Consider the following 16348-nt stretch of genomic DNA (forward strand, 5'->3'; position numbering starts at 1 on the left):
TATGGAGATATAATGGACATATAACAAACATATATTTGATCGGGGTTGCAGAAACACAGGTGTTTTCACTTTGTAAATATACATAAAGCTGTTTACTGAGATTTTCTGTACTTATTTTGGATGTATGTTATATTTCAGTTAAAAAGATTACTTAAAAGACTTTATGGATATGTGGAATTTAGTTTGTTGAACTCTCAACTTTTAACATTTTAGCCTATTTTGCAGGACAAATGTTATTATTCCACTTTCTGACTCTGGAGGTCAATTATCAGTACCTAATCATATTTTTTTTCCTTGCTGTGCTCATTTTTTAGGGCTTGGCTACCTCTGTGAACTTTATAACCAAATGAATTATTTCTTTTCTTTCTTTCTTTTTTTTTTTTAAAGTTCATTTATTTTGAGAGAGAGGGAGAGAAAGAGAAAGCGTGTGAGAGAGACTGTGGCGGGGGGGAGGGGGGGGAGAATGAGGGAGGGGCAGAGAGAGAGAGGGAAAGAGAGAATCCCAAGCAGGCTCCATGCTGTCAGCATAGAGCCTGAAGTGGGGCTTGAAACCACTAACCATGAGATCATGACCTGAGCCAAAAGCAAGAGTTGGTGGCTTAACCGACTGAGCCACCTAGGCGCCCCCAAATGAATTATTTCTTACTGGGTCTCTAGTCTGCTGTATGAAACAAATTACATGAACCAAGGTAGTATGGCTCCACATCTGGGCTCTTAACACCCCCTGGCCCCCACCGCTACTCACACATAGACACACAGACACACACACACACACACACACACACTGTCTTTTTCTGTATTAATGCCACCTTCTGTCTTCTCTATGATTTTAAGACTTTGACCACTGGTTTTTGGCATTTCCCTTCTCTCCAAGATGGTCACTACCTTGGCAAAGTCTGTTTATTTAGATGATCAACCCACCACCCTGGCTTTTGTGCTCTTTGATCTCAACTTCCCCAAGGGTAGGCACAATTTTAAAGATCCTCTTTTCCCCAAACCCCAAGATTCCAGTTCATTCACTGGTTATTTACCCAGATGTGAATCTAGGTACGGCTCTGAGGAATTTTGCAGTTATTTATTTATTTATTTATTTATTTATTTATTTATTTATTTATTTAGAATTTTGCAGTTATAATTACAGTCCCAAATCAGTTGACCGTTAAATGGTGAGATTATCAAGATGGGCCTGATTTCATTACACCAGCCCTTTAAAAGGCAGAAGGGGAAGTCTGAGAGATTCAGTGTTTGAGAAGGACCTGCTTTGAAGATGCAGGGAATCACATAAGGAGGAATGTGGGCAGCCTGGAGGCACTGGTTGACAGTCAGCAAGGAAACAGGGACTTCAGTCCTGCAAAGAATTGGGTTCTGCCAACAACGTGAACTTAGAAGCAGGTTATTCAGATAAGAGCCTTCCTTCAGGTAAGAGCCCAGCTGGCTGACACTTTGATTTGTCCCCATGATATACAGAGCAGAGCCGAGCCTAGCTGCCTTAGATTCCTGACCTCCAGAACTATAATAAATGAGTGTTGTTTTAAGATGTTAAACTGATAGAAAACCTCCCTTCCACCTCCATAATCCTATTGTCATGTCCAAACCATGCAACCTTGTCAAAACCTGGAATTCTAGTCTTAAATGCCAATTTCCTGTGCAGTGATCTCATCCTCCTGTTTCCACTCCTTAGCCTCCAAGTGATGCCTCCATGGGTTCCCTTTCTACCTGTCTTTTCCTGGCTTCCTCTTTCTTTCTTTCTTTCTTTCTTTCTTTCTTTCTTTCTTTCTTTCAATTTTTTTAAATTTATTTTTGAGAGAGAGAGAGAGAGAGAGAGAGAGAGAGAAAGACAAACAGAGTGCCAGCAGAGAGAGACGGAGACACAGAATTCGAAGCAGGCTCCAGGCTTTGAGCTGTCAGCACAGAGCTTGACACAGGGCTCAGACTCACAGACTGCAAGTTCGTGGCCTGAGCCAAATTTGGGCGCTTAACCTACTGAGCCATCCAGGCATCCCTCTGGTTTCACTTTCTTCTGATGAATCACGTCACCCACTCAACTCCTTGCTCCATTTTCTATTGCTTTATCCACCTAGCAAAACCACATTCTAGGATTTATTCAACCTTCTAACTTCTCTATCTTTATTAGTGGGAATTCATAAGCGAGAATTCTTTGTGAATGGGAAAACCATGCCCACTTGTGGCTTTGATGCTGCTATATTTGTATAATCCACTCTTAGGGGTCCTTAGTGTTGCTGTGCAGTCTCTCTCTAGGTCCCTTATTACTACTGGGAGGACAAATGTTCCCTCTACCAATTTAGTTCCATTGGGGTGGGGAAGGAGCTGAAAGTTAACCGACAACAGATTAAAGGAGAAAAGATGGGGTTTATGGGGTTTATATACCAACTTAATAGGGCACATGGTGGGGGGGGAGGCAGGAGAAAGGGCTTCCATGGGAGAACAAAGGACTTTTAGGAAAGACAAATGGGTTTTTAGGGAAACAAATGAAAGTATGACCATTTGTGATAATGTTTGTTCATGCAATTTCTTATCCATGTGGGAGGGCTTGGTCCTTTTCCTGGCAGTGAAGTTCCCTTGAGAGGGGCTTTATGGCTGTTTTACTTTCTGAAGATTTTGTCTTTGGTCAGATAAGGGAAGCTGTGAGAAGGCTTCTTTCAGCATCCACTGACTGCATCTCAAATATCTTCAGTTTAAAATCATCTTTAGACCAACTCCATGGGGCTGGGTGGGTCCCTACATTAGTATCCAATTTGTTTCCTTAGGCCCTTGTGGTAGGCAGAATAGTGGCCTCCCAAAGATGTAATGTCCTAATACCCAGAATGTGGGTGTGTTAGGTTACCTGCCAAAGGAGAATTAGGGTTGCCTATGAAACTAAGGTTGATAATCAGATGACTTTAAAATAGAAAGATTATCATGGCTTAATCCCATGTGTCTAATGCAATCACAAGGGTCCTTCAAAGTGGAATTGGGAGGCAGAAGATAAGAGAGAAAGAGATATGATAACAGAAGCAGGGGCAGAGTGATGCTCTGTTGTTGGCTTGGAAGCTACAGGAATGGGACCATAGGCCAAAGAATGCAGGTGGCCTTTGGAAGCTGGAAAAGTTCCAGAAAGGAGTGCAGACCTGCTGACATCTTTAATTTTAGCCCAGTCAGGCCCATTTGGACTTCTGACCTATGGAAATGTAGGATAATAAATTTTTGTTGTCTGAAGCCATTAAGTCTGTGGTATTTTGTTATGGCAGCCATAGGAAACAAATATAGCTCTATTCCAGGGTTTATCATTTTCTCAAATCCCTGGTCTCCTCACACTGTACCTTCAGCAGATCCTCCCGCTTAGGAGAGAAAGTACATTTCTTTCCATTTTCTTTCTTTTCCCTAATGAAAATATTTATCTGCATGAATCTGCATGACTCATCCTGACTCCCTTTCCTTCCACCACAATTAAAAAAAGTTTCCTTTTCTTTTTTTAATGTATTTTTATTTTTATTTATTTTTATTTTTTAATGAAATTTATTGTCAAATTGGTTTCCATACAACACCCAGTGCTCATCCCAAAAGGTGCCCTCCTCAGTACCCATCACCCACCCTCCCCTCCCTCCCACCCCCCATCAACCCTCACTTTGTTCTCAGTTTTTAAGAGTCTCTTATGCTTTGGCTCTCTCCCACTTTAACCTCTTTTTTCCTTTTCTTTTGTAATGTGAATTCCTCTAGATTTCATTTCCATTCCCTTCTTAAGGGACCTGATTATACCAGTTAACCATCTTTTCTTCTTTATGACTTGTCATCTTGGCATGCACACACATTCCAGCCTGTCCAATCAAATAAGAAATATTCTTTGAACCCAAGATGGCCTTAAGGGATACTCCTTTCTCTCACCTTCTTGTTATAGTGAAAACTTTGGGAGGAGTTATCTGTACTCTGTTTCCATTCCTTCACTTACTCATGGGTGTTCAAGTCATTACAGACTGACCTTCCTGTCACGGACTTCACGGGGGAGCATGGTGTACATAGCTGCTTGCACTGTTTTTTATTTGCTTTATCTTGGAAGTAGTGAAAATAAATATACCTTGGACACATTACAGATGTTATATACATAACCCAAATGCCCCACGTCCATAAAATAAGTCCTGTATGAAACCTGGACTCAATAGGGGAAAATTGACTCTGAGAAGCTCACTCCTTCGAGTGAGCATTAAGGAATATACTGAGCCCTCACTAGCTCCTTGCACTTGGTGGCCAGGCTGGCAATTAGACTGAGAGCTCAGGACAGCTGGGAAAGGCGAAGAAGGCATTAAAAATCCTGTGAGAAGGATGAGCAGAGCTTCTCATAGTAGACGTCTATATGGGAGCTTTGATAGTAGGGTGACTGATTCATGGAATTACAGGCCCAGAAAGTTTGATCCTTTAATGAGAATACTGTTGTTGATTTTGCTTTGGCTTGCCATTCTGTATAATAAGCCATACCCTTAATCAACATTAAACAAATTTATATCCTTTGCCTGTGTCTGTTGCTGACATTCCATTAAGCACTGATACCCTTGTGAAAACCATACAGGCAAGTCCCTCACTGGTGTGATTATTGAAAAGGAGTATTACCACCTGCCCACCACAAAAAAAGAAAAACTTCCAGTTATTTTTGGAGTTTTCAAAAAGCAAGGGGCACTCAGGAGTGGGTCAGTCTGTTAAGCATCTGACTTTGGCTCAGGTCATGATCTCGTGGTTCGTGAGTTTGAACCCCACATCAGGCTCCGTGCTGACAGCTCAGAGCCTGGAGCCTGCTTCAGCTTCTACATCTCCCTCTCTGCCTCTCCCTCGCTGACACTGTCTCTGTCTCTCTCTCAAAAAATAAATGTTAAAAAAAAAAAAAGTGAGGCTCAAGTGATTTCATGAATGAGTTTGTTTGCTCCCTTCACCTGAGGTCACCTTCCTTATCTATCTGTTCGTGTCCATGCATACTGCCTACAAAAACATAAGGTGACACCCCACCCCTGCCAGTGCCCACTTAGATCTTCAATGTGTGTTTAATGGGTGTGGACTCCAGATGGCCCCAAAGCTTTCAATTAGGATTGTAAAGAAATCTTAATTTTGATAATTCTGTGGTTTGATTATAAGGCTCATAAAATATGACAGTGACTTCAACTAGCTTGGAGAGAGTTCAGGAGATCAATGTTTATCAGAGATCCAGTGTCCTTCTGTTTACTTGCTCTGCAGCCTAAGAAATCAATAGAGAGAAATGGGCAAAGGTCTTACATAGAATATTCATGAATAAACCACAAACGATCATTAAACATTAAAAAAATTTACTCTCACTAAGTCAAAGAAATGTACATTAAAACACTGACATTTGTCATGTATCAAATTTTAAAAGATTAAAATTATTATTCCATCCAGCATTTGTGAGAGCTTAGAGGAACAAACAACCTTTTAAATTTTGGGAGACTGTGAATTTGGCACAAATAATTTTGTGGGAAATCTGGCTATATACATTAGAAAAATTTTTTTGCATTAAAAATTTTAAAACAAGCAATACCTTTTGCCTGAGCAAGGCACCTTCTGGAATTTATCTGGATGTGTGCGATGAAATAGCTACAAGAATGTTTTGTGACTAATAGGAAGATTAGTTAATTATGGTATATAACAAACAAATGAATACCATGCAGCTATTAATTATAAAGTTGTAGAAAGATATTGAATGACAGGGAACCATGTTTTCAGTTTACAATGTAGCAGGTTACAAAATAATAATAGTTACCATCTATTGAGTGCTAACCAGTGATAATAATTCTGTTCAGGGCTTTACACACATTATCTCATTTACTCTTTCTAACTACCCTAAGAGATTGTTTCCACTGATTACCAATAACCACCCGAAGATCAAGTAATTAGTACAAGCAGAAATCTCCAGGGTTTGGGTGAACCAGGATACAGATGCAGGCTATCTGACTTCTGGGATGATGACTTTCATCTCTGTACCTATTATATGTAAGCTCATTTTGTTTTTTAAGAAAATGTGTATGCATAGAAAAAAAGACTAAAAGCAGATGGTATGGGCTTGCTGGGTTAAAGTAATTTTTTTTTTTTTATGTTTCTTTTTGAGAGAGTGAGTGTGCCAGTGGAGAGGCAGAGAGAGGGGGACAGAAGATCTGAAGTGGGCTCTGTGCTGAGCCACCCAGGCGCCCCTCCAAGTCATTTTTTTTCATCTTGTTTGATATTACAACAAGAGAGAAAAATAAGTTTAGTTATATGGTAAAAAGAAAAAGTGCCAGAATGAGAATGCATTCAGTGAGAATTCCAATATCAGGCTCTCTAAATACTGGGCAGTTACTCTTCTCTGGTAATATAAAAAAGGAAGGTTACAAGGTGGAGGGCAGAGAGTAGCAGTCTTAGAAGCTGTGAGTTCCCCATTTACTCTAACTTTTGACCCTGTGCAAACTGGTCTCCTTTCCACCAGGTGACTCACCTGTAAATGAGGAAGGTCATCTTTAGGTTCTTCCCTCCCTATATTTTGTAACCTAAACTACCCAAACAGCAAAACAGAAGACAGGGCATTTGAAAATGATTAGTGCAGGGGCACCTGGGTGGTTCAGTTGGTTAAGGCAATGACTCTTGGTTTTATGCTCAGGTCATGATCAGGATTCATGGGTTTGAGCTGGATTGTTGAGCCAGGTTTGAGCCTCACGTTGGGCTGTCTGCTCTCAGCACAGAGACCGCTTCAGATCCACTGTTTCCCTCTCTTTCTACCCCTCCCCTGCTTGTGCTTGCATACACATGTGCATGTTTTCTCTCAAAAATAAATATTAAAAAAAATGACTAGCCCAAAAATAAAATGCTAACTTATAAGCTAAAATGACTCATTTATTAACAATGCAATACATTTATTAAATGTTGGCTTTAGTCTGAATTTATCAAATTGATGGCAATGATCAGCTTTAGAGAAATCAGCAAATTGCTATGCTTCTCTCCCTCCACAATTTCCACCTAGAAAAGGAAGAGGCACAAATCACTTCTGGAGAATAGTATAGAAAAGGTAAGCTTCCTGCTCTTACTTCCTTCTGAGTGCAAAAGAGACAGCCCTTAAAGCTTGGTTTTTAGGTGGATCTTTAGAGTGTATTAGAGTGAGATTAGGAATTAATGTAACGTTAACTAGCACATACACTGACATATCAATACGAAAAAATCAAACTATTCTAAAAATTAGACTAAAAACAGGCAGAAAGTTTTAATTCTTTTAGTGTTTTTTTTTTTTTTAGCTCTATTTTGGGTGAGGTTATGACTCTAAGTATTGTCATTGTCTTTATACATACGTTTTAGTGACTAAAACACTGACATTTCATTGATTTATTTTACTTTTAAACAAAATTATTTTTCCCAATATAAAGGTTGCATATCTGCATGAAACAAATATAGAAAATTACACTAAAATAGAAGGAAAAAAAGAACAGTAATGTCATAACCTAGAAAAATAACACTTTCTTGTATTGCTAGCTATTTTCTAGGTATAAGTTTTTGGTTTGTTTTCATTTTACGTAATTGCAGAATGCTATATTCAACTTATTCTTTTTTTATGTGCTTTTTAAATCAGATTCATGTGTATTTTTTCCATTTTTATAATTCCCCTCTTGGAATTGCCTTCAGAGTTTGCTGGAAACTTTAAAAATCTTTACTGATACCAGTAAAGCTTTATTCTTCAGAGGGCGTTTTTAAATTTTGCAGTTATCAAGAGCGAGCTTTGAAAAATTTTACTCAGCCTTGGCTTAAAGTGACAAATATATTTGTATATGGGTCTTTAAGCATCTTTAAACGGTCTCAAAATTAATCCAAAAAAACAGTTTCACCCAAATGTTTGAGCACATCATGGATATATACTTTAAAATCCTTTAAAAGTATACAGTATGGTATTTTTAATATTCTAAAAAATTATGTATAATCAATTCCTCCCTCCCTCTCTTTCTCTCTCTCTTTCCTTCTGAAAGAAAGAGAGCAAGCTGGGGAGGAGCAGCGGGAGAGGGAGAGAGAATCTTAAACAGCTCTACCCACAGAGCCGCACCACTGAGAGATCATGACCTGAACTGATATTAAGAGTCCTGGCTCCAACACTGTGTTAAACAACAGCAGTGAGAGTGGACATCCCTGTCGTGTTCCTGATCTCAGGTGGAAAGCTCTCAGTTTTTCCCCACTGAGGAGGATATTAGCTGTGGGCTTCTCATAAATGGCTTTTATGATATTTAAGTATATTCCTTCTATCCCGACTTTCTCGAGGGTTTTTATTAAGAAAGGATGCTGAATTTTGTCAAATGCTTTTTCTGCATCGATTGCCAGGATCATATGGTTCTTATCTTTTCTTTTATTAATGTGATGTATCACATTGATTGATTTGCAAATATTGAACCAGCCCTGCAGCCCAGGAATGAATCCCACTTGATCATGGTGAATAATTCTTTTTATGTGCTGTTGAATTCGATTTGCTAGTATCTTGTTGAGAATTTTTGCATCCATATTCATCAGGGATATTGGCCTGTAGTCCTCTTTTTGCTGGGTCTCTCTCTGGTTTGGGAATCAAAGTAATACTGGCTTCATAGAATGAGTCTGGAAGTTTTCTTTCCCTTTCTATTTTTTGGAACAGCTTGAGAATAGGTATTATCTCTGCTTTAAATGTCTGGTAGAATTCCCCAGGGAAGCCATCCTGGACTCATTTGTTGGGAGATTTTTGATAACTAATTCAATTTCTTCACTGGTTATGGGTCTGTTCAAATTTTCTATTTCTTCCTGTTTGAGTTTTGGAAGTGTGTGGGTGCTTAGGAATTTGTCCATTTCTTCCAGGTTGTCCAGAGCCTAAATGTCCATCAATTGATGAATGGATAAAGAAGTTGTGGTTTATATATACAATGGACTACTACTTGGCAATGAGAAAGAATGAAATCTGGCCATTTGTAGTAACGTGGATGGAACTGGAGAATGTTATGCTAACTGAAATAAGTCCTACAGAGAAAGACAGATACCATGTTTTCACTCCTATATGGATCCTGAGAAACTTAACAGAAGACCATAGCGGGGGGGGGGGGGGGGGGAAGGGAGGGAAAAAAAAGAGAGGGAGGGAGGCAAACCATAAGAGACTCTTAAAAACTGAGAATAAACAGGGTTGATGGAGGATGGGAGGGAGGGCAAAGTGGGTGATGGGCATTGAGGAGGGCACCTGTTGGGATGAGCACTAGGTGTTGTATGGAAAACAATCTAACAATAAATTTCATATTTAAAAAAAAAAAAAAAAGAAGAGTCCTGGCTCAACTGGCTGAGCCACCCAGGCGCCCCAAATCGATTTCTTATATAGGCTTCCTGGCTAAAACTTGTCTTTTTAAAAATAGAATCCACGCCCAACACAGGGCCTGAACTCACAACCTTAAGATCAAGGGTTGCACACTCCACCAACAGAGCCAGCCAGGTGCCCCCTAGCTAAAGATTTCTAGCAACGGGTGAAGAATTAGCAGTAATTCCCAGTGTTGCTTTCAATAACGATTTTTGTTTGTAAATACAAACCAGAAAACAGATGAAAGTACTAATTTCCAAGGGTAGATGCAGTAGGCAAATTTTGGGATAATCTTATACACTCATGAAGCCTGATAACCAAACTCTTTCTCGAATATGCACACTTTCCGGCTTTTCCACACGAACACTGCTGCAGAGAAGTATTTATTACAGGAGTGTGAAGAATACAATTGAACTGTTCATAGTAATATTTTTATTCAAAAATCTGCTCCTCTCCCCCTTAGATTCAGTTCCTGAACTTACTGTCCTGGGGCGCAGGCACCTAATTTCTCATAAACTCTTTCAATAGCGACCTACTTGCTCTCTGGGTGAGCAACGGGTGTGAGAGAAAAAAACCACTGTGTTAGCGTCCCCTGGTGCTTAGGGGCGCGGGACAGACAGTGACCCAATCCAGAGAAGGTATTGATCAGCTTGGGTAGCGTCCTGTGATCACCAGGGCTAACTGCCACTGTCCCTTTGGTACAAGCCCTGGGGAGTTTTGGGTTCAACTCTGCTCTCTCCAGGAGTGTCATCTCCGTGACCCGGCCCCGCGGGAGGGTAGCGGTCCGATCCAATGTCCAGCTCAGAGCACACGGAACCCGTTCGCGCCCTCCGCTCGGGCGCCGGGCGGTTAGGACAGCCAGGCAGGCGGCGCCTCTCCTGCTGTCCGCCTGCGGGCACCTACCCCGAGGGAGCCACCGCCCAGCGCTCTCCCCGCCTGCAGGCCGAAGGTAGTGAGGTGGGGCCCGCGTGCGCCCTGTCTGTGCTCGCCTCTTCGCAACCCTTACCCCCCGCCCGACCCCGGCCACCCCGACCCGCTGCCAGCCGCCCCTGACCTGCACCGTGTCCCGGAGCGGGCGCCTCTCCAGGCCAGCAGCGGCGCATGTGAGTGCGCGGCCCACCGCCAGCGCGCCGACACCATCGGTGGGCTGCCCGCGGCCTGAGAGCGCGGAAAGTAGTCCCGCGGGGAGGGGGACGGGGACGGGGACGCGGACGGGGACGGGGACGGGGAGGGGGAGAGGGAGAAGGAGGGGTTCTGCCGCGCGCTCCAGCTGAGTCCTGAGTCCTCCGTCGTTACACAACGAGTTGAGAGCCCGCAGGAGGGAAGTGGGAGTCCTGGACCATCCCGCAGAGTTTCGGAGTCACAGGAAGGAAGCAACCTGGAAAGGAGCCGGGGAGATTTTGGAAAAGCTCTTCAGGATTTAGAAAGCGCAGGACAGATGCTTGATGCCATTGTTAGGAGCTGCTTCCCTAGGGTGTGCTGGAAGGTCTGGCTCACTCAGCTCGGCGTTTATATAAATGACTGTTAGTGCTCCTCCTCTGAGCACACGGACGCTGAGATCGAAGCCCTCGGTTCAGCTGAACCACTATTAACCCGAGTGAGTAAATGGCGAAAGCTACTGGGGATGTTGTGTGGCTTGAGTGGTCCGTGGGTATTGCATGTATATTTGGTTGAAAATAGAAAACTGTTCAGTTGAGATGACTAGGTTTGAGTTAGTCCCTCCCACTTTCGTTTGAAAAACGAGTGTGAAATACCAATTGAGAATTCACATCGGTTTTTCAGAAATCCATGTCTTGGTGCAAACGGATTTTGTGTCTGGTGGTGTGTGTTAAGAGCCGGTGGGTGAAACTCTTGTCTTTCTCCAAATGTACGAAACAAGAGTTGGTATAAGATGGATAAAAACTTATTGAACATGGAAGTTAATACAAGGTGGGAGAGAAATTTGTTGCTATTAGTATTTTTAAAGGGATTAACCAATATATTTTATGTATTTTTCTTATCTTCAGGGCATAAATTTTTGTCCCTAACTTTAACTTTGGATGGCTGGCTTGTTAAAGAGCTATTGAGTTCCCTTTTGTAATTTTCTTTCTGTGGATAGTTGATTTTTAATGATTGACTTCAAAAAATTAACCAGCTTAGGGGCGCCTGGGTGGCGCAGTCGGTTAAGCGTCCGACTTCAGCCAGGTCACGATCTCGAGGTCCGGGAGTTCGAGCCCCGCGTCAGGCTCTGGGCTGATGGCTCAGAGCCTGGAGCCTGTTTCCGATTCTGTGTCTCCCTCTCTCTCTGCCCCTCCCGTGTTCATGCTCTGTCTCTCTCTGTCCCAAAAATAAATAAACGTTGAAAAAAAAAGTTAAAAAAAAATTAACCAGCTTATTACAATACTTATTAGAAATAGTACTGAAGAAGTTAGAACAATACAGAAAAATTCAAGACCAAAATGTAAATATAGCAGTTAAAAACAAGAACTGTAATGTTGCCTAGTTTTATTTTCTTGCCTAATAGTAAAAATACAAAAGCTCATTCCACTTTTAGAAAAAAATAGATTTATAGTAACAAATATGTATTGGTTATCTTTGTTCCAAACCCTGAGTATTCAGCAAGATTAGGAAACACATTCTTTTGTATTAAGATGCCATTAAAATACACTTAGAGCCAAAATTTGTCTCTGCATTTATTTTTATTAAGCTTCCATGAAGCACTTGAGGTGAGCATAAGTATTACAAGTGGAAAATAAAATGCAATCAAGAGTAAAGGGAAGCAGGTTAAAATGGACTTGGACAGATGCTATGCAAATTAAAATTGCCTCCTGGGAGCCACAATAAAAAGGGATGAATAGTCACACAATTCAATGAGGATAAAGGCGGAAACCTACCAGCTCCTTAGAAAAGCTTTTCTTGGCATTTATTTCTGAGGGAAATGTCTTGTGTTACAGAAGGTGCAGAGGGGATTGAAGAACAGCAGTGGGAGAGCATCCGTGTGCCCATCCTAGTAGTCCATGCAGTAGTACATTTCCTAGCTGTAGTTGCAATTTTCCTTGCCCTAAGTGTTGTGAGAAGCCCTTGTTGGATGCTGAGACCTTATGGTCATACATGCTGCTGTTTGATGGTTTGGGGTTTATTCAGGGATGAGTCTAGACTTTTTAGAGGGATAGATGGACCTAATGTTCTTCAAGTACCCTGTATTTCTATGTCAGGAGTTTTTGATAGAAGTTTGGCAGCAGATACAGGTTATATCAAGAGGGAAGGCTTATTCTGTGTTGCTTACTGGTGTTATAGGATAGGGTTGCGATTTTTTAGTGAAAATTTAAAAAACCGAATGGCTGTCATCTCTATAGGATATAGGATCTGTAAGTCTGCCTACAGAAAGCTAAAGTTTATCCTTTAAAATATCCATTCTCGGGGCGCCTGGGTGGCTCAGTTGGTTAAGCGTCCGACTTTGGCTCAGGTCATGATCTTGTGGTCCGTGAGTTCGAGCCCCGCGTCGGGCTCTGTGCTGACTGCTTAGAGCCTGGAGCCTGTTTCCGATTCTGTGTCTCCCTCTCTCTCTGACCCTCCCCCGTTCATGCTCTGTCTCAAAAATAAATAAACATTAAAAAAAAAAACCCACAAAAAATATCCATTCTCCGTTCACTCTAGGTTGTGAACCAGTAATGATAAATTGTCTTGGTGGTTTGAGCCTCATTTCCCAACCCCCCCCCAACACAGCTTTATGAGAAATAATTCACATATCCTACACAGTTCACCTATTTAAAGTGCACAGTGTGTGGAATCATTTTCATCATCCCCTCCCCTAGAAACCCATTAGCAGTTACTCCCCCTTCTCATGATACCCCCCAGCATAGTTTTTTTTTTTTTTTGAAGCAAGATATTCTGTTTCACTGAGTGACTGTTACAAAGTGGCTATCTATTTTTTGAGCCACACAGTTAGCTTATTTATAGAGATAAATAAAATACCCATTCAGAGAATCATAACATTGAAAGTTAGTAGCACACTGGTTGTTGAAACCCAAGGTGAGTGGATGTGAGTAAAGCAAACGTACTGATTTCAATGAAGAAGTTTTGATTTTGACAGAAGGGTACAGTCAAATCTTGGCAGTATCTGACACCCCATTGAACAAAGTTTCTTACACTTTTGCTGATCACTAGCCCAATCTCTTTGGGTTTGCAACCAGAAAAAAATTTTACACTTTAGACAAGAGCTGGGTGGAAATCAGTACTTAGGGCCAGGTAGCATTAGGTAACTCTCTGTCATTTCTCTGGTATTAAGTTCTTAGAGTTATCTGGAAAGGCAAAACCGGAAGCCTCTAGAAAGTAATAAGCCTATGATCTCCCTCTGGGGCCATTTGAGTGGAGTGTCTTACAAGGTAAGAAGAAAAACTCTCTGACAGGTACCCAAAGTTTGGATACTTTCACACAGGAGGTCCTGCCCTATCTGCTTCCTGACCTGCACAGCCCAACCCTGGCTCCACACTGACTGTATCCTAGGACAGGGGAGAGAAGGGATAGAAAAGTTGGAGGGACAAAAGAATACTTAGAAAGGGAGAAGAAAATACTTCATTTTCCTCCTTTTATTCAACCATCCTGTATTAGTTTGGAATGCCTTAAGACAAGGTCATTAGGTCTTCTGGATAAAAGGAAGTGGCCATTAATGGGTGGTTGAGTGCTTTCTCTGTGCAGGTGTTTTTATATTCATTCTCATTTGATGCTCAGACTAAACCTTCCAGGGAGTATTTCAATCCCATATTTATAGAGGAGGAAGCTGAGAGTTCACTGGGTTACTCATAGTGGGGACAAAAAGACCATATTGAACTTTATTAAAATTAAAAAATTAATTAAAAAATTAAAAATTAAAAAAATTTTTTAAGTTTATTTATTTTGAGAGAGAGAGGGAGAAAGAGAGAATCCCAAGCTGGCTCTGCACTGTCAGCACAGAGCCTGACACGGGGCTCAAACTCACAGCTGTGATATCATGACCTGAGCCATAACCAAGAGCCAAACCAAGTTAAGTTTGACACTTAACCTACTGAGCCACGTAGTCACCCCAGCATAGCTTCTTCTGTAAAATGGGAATAACTGCCCAATTTGTGAGGGTCAAATGATCCTTATAAAGCTTACTATTATTTGGAAACTGTTAAACACTGTCTATATCTGTCTCTCTTTCTATATAAACAATATCTTCAAGATAGAATTTCAGTATGCAATCAATGTAAACTTACTGAGATATTTTACATTCTTTTTGTCATATTAAATATTTGAAATCTGGTGGGTATCCTACATGTACAGCACATCTCAATTCTGACTATGCACATTTCAAGTATTTAGTAGCCACATGTGGCTAGTGGCTGCCATATTGGGTAGCACAAGTCTGCAGCATTAATTAATACATTGGTAGAAGCTGGTTTGGGTGATGCCTTGTCTATTCTGAAAATAATGCTTTTAGTAACTAATAACTTGTTCCTAATACCTACCTGTTACTAATAAAAACAGAAGGAATAAAACTGCAGGAAATGCAAGAATCCAGGAAATAATACTTGTCATTATGTTAGTGCATACGTACTCTGTGCAAGGAAGTCTAGAGACTGGAGTCTTGGTTCTGCAAACCTACCACCTGACTTTGATTTATAACCTTTCTGATCCCTTTATCCTGTTCCATCATATGGGGATACTGTATGTCTTCCCAGTGTACCTCATAATAGTTACCTCAAATAAAACGTGTACTTCAGAAATCATAAAGCAGTAGGCTAATTATAGTTAAAAATCTAATGATATCAATTCACTCATACCTAAATCTAATAGTACTATTGATATCATGCCAAATCACTCACCACTTCCATATCAAATCTAAGTTAGGAGTAGAATCCATTTGACACACGCAGCATTGATTTATGCGGATATTACCAGCAACCTAGGGCCAGTTGACCCACTCCAGTTGCTACAGTATAGATCTGGTCTTGCTACTTAGCTGTTCCCTGGAGCTACGGACCACTCATTGTGTTCTGACCTCAGATGTAGATACATATCTCTCCACCCCACCCCACCCCCAGGGAGATATATTCCATCTTACCTGGTAGAATGCTACCCTATCCCAGAGGCAAATTGAAGTGGTTCGAATTTTTCCACAAAAGGCAAATTGCTGTGCTTCTCTCCCTCCACAATTTCCACCTAAATAAGGAAGAGGCACAAATCACTTCTGGAGAATAGTTTAGAAAAGGTAAGTTTCCTGCTCTTACTTCCCTTCTCAGTGCTATAGAGATAGCCCTTAAAGCTTGGTTTTTAGGTGGATCTCATTACTCTCATATCATGAATTTCAGCTAATCATAATTATGACAGGGTAACAAGAAAAAGATGTTATTGATGTGTTATCCTTTATAAAACAATGCTTTTGAGAATGCATTGAAAAGCTGTGATTGGGTTTGCATAGCTCTTGATGAGGTTTTCAAGAACAAAGATGGCATTTTAAGCCTGACATCATGCTTCCATTATAAACATTGAAAAAATTGGGGGTTATTTCGTTATTGATTTTAATTTGTTGTTTTGAAATAATTTTTAGGCTTACTGAAAAGTTGCAAAAAAATATGGCACAGAGAGTTTCTGTAACATCTAGTATAACTATAGTAAAATTGTCAAAACTGATAGATTAACATTGGGACAATACTGTAATACTATTAACAAAACTATAGACTTACTTGGATTTCACTGGCTTTTCATTATCCTTTTTCCATTCAGGATCCAGTTCCAGGAACTTGTGAAGAGTACTGGTCAGATATTTTATAGAATGCTCCTCAGTTAGTACTTGATGTTTTCTCATGATTAGATTGAGGTTATGCATTTTGGGGAAAAAAATACCAGAAGGAATCTCAGTACATTTTGTCAGAGGTACATGACATCTTACGTTTGCTGACGTAAACCTTGGTTAAGGTGCTGTTCGCCAGGTCCTCAGTGGAAAGTTATTTTTCTCTTTGTAATTATTAGGTATCTTGGGAGAGAAACCTGGACTATGCGAATACCCGGTTTCTCCTTAGACTTAAATTTGGACTA

At 40.8% G+C, this 16348-nt stretch overlaps 1 protein-coding gene across 6 annotated transcripts in view; it reads left to right on the plus strand.

Annotated features, from left to right (window-relative positions):
* Positions 1-16348, plus strand: part of ABCG2 (ATP binding cassette subfamily G member 2 (Junior blood group)) — a 138663-nt gene that overhangs the window by 62223 nt on the left and 60092 nt on the right. Inside the window, exon 1 of one of the 6 annotated variants that reach the window (XM_047854972.1) lies at positions 10641-10907. The exons of the other annotated variants lie outside the window; for them this stretch is intronic. The gene's annotated coding sequence lies outside the window, so the exon portion shown is untranslated. Of the gene's footprint in view, positions 1-10640; positions 10908-16348 lie in introns of those variants that run through there. 6 annotated transcript variants of the gene reach the window in all.

This window comes from Prionailurus viverrinus, chromosome B1 (assembly GCF_022837055.1).
Source record: "Prionailurus viverrinus isolate Anna chromosome B1, UM_Priviv_1.0, whole genome shotgun sequence".
NCBI lineage: Eukaryota > Metazoa > Chordata > Mammalia > Carnivora > Felidae > Prionailurus > Prionailurus viverrinus.